We start from the raw sequence: 1385 nt of genomic DNA, 5'->3' as shown, positions 1-1385 counted from the left end.
CATAAGTGGGCGTGGCTACGCCCATTTTCCAAAAATTTATAATATTCTTATTTTTCGTCTAAAACTTATTATAAATATCAATTTTGAGTGAATAATCTCCAGTAGTTACTAAAATATCGCAGTTTTCGTATTTCTGAAAATTACCGTTATATGGAAAGTAGGCCATAGTATGGGATTTTCGGCCATTTGGTATGTTATGCGAAGGCCAACAACTGTGCCAAGTTTGGAAGAAATTGGTGCAGCGGTTACCAAGATATACACATGTAACCATAAGTGGGCGTGGCTACGCCCATTTTCCAAAAATTTATAATATTTTTATTTTTCGTCTAAAAATTATTGTAAATATCAATTTTGAGTGAATTATCTTCAGTAGTTACTAAAATATCGCAGTTTTCGTATTTCTGGAAATTACCGTTATATGGGAAGTGGGCGTGGTTAAAGTCCGATTTCGCCCATTTTCAATACCAACCTACCTTGGATTAAGGGAAACCTACATACCAAATTTCGTTGAGATATCTCATCAATTCTATACATCCATTTGCTTATTTCCTTTTTTGTATAGTTTCAGGCAGGCTCTTCCTAAACTATGTATTTGTCAATGTTATTGTGAATTAGCAACAAGAGTTTACGGGATGTACATAGCTCAGTGGTTAACGCTTCTGACTTTGAACATCGAATTCGCAGGTTCGTTCCCTGCTGAAGTCTAGAAAAAAGAAGTCTGATGAGGAGATGTGGTGATCTCCGAAATAGTGCTATAACTTCTACCGCTTAGACTTTGTTGCTTTTTCAATTCTTCCTAATAAACAATCGTGGTACAAAGCTCAATAAAAATATTAAAAAATAAAATGTTAACAAGCCACAATAACATTGATATTCTTATTTTTCGTCTAAAACTTATTGTAAATATCAATTTTGAGTGAATAATCTTCAGTAGTTACTAAAATATCGCAGTTTTCGTATTTCTGAAAATTACCGTTATATGGGAGGTAGGCGTGGTTATTGACCGATTTTGCCCATTTTCAATACCATCCGTCCTCCGCCCGAAAGAAGTACACATACCAAGTTTCGTTAAGATATATCACTTTTTACTCGAGTTATCGTGTGCACAGACGGACGGACAGACGGACGGACAGACGGACGGACGGACGGACAGACAGTCACCGCTTAATCGATTTCTCTTTTCATCCTGATCATTTATGTATACATTTGTCTATATCTATCTCGATTCGTTTTGCCTGTTACAAACAACCGTTATGTGAACAAAGTTATAATACCCTTGTGCACAAGTGCGCTCGGGTATAAAAAACTTAACCGTGCTCGATAATGTCCAGGTAACGTTTTTTTTATACCCGAGCGCACTTGTGCACAAGGGTATTATAACTTTG

This window comes from Rhagoletis pomonella, unplaced genomic scaffold (genome assembly GCF_013731165.1).
Source record: "Rhagoletis pomonella isolate Grant_MI unplaced genomic scaffold, Rhpom_1.0 Rhpom_scaffold_00003, whole genome shotgun sequence".
NCBI lineage: Eukaryota > Metazoa > Arthropoda > Insecta > Diptera > Tephritidae > Rhagoletis > Rhagoletis pomonella.
Note: the sequence above shows the minus strand (reverse complement) of the source record.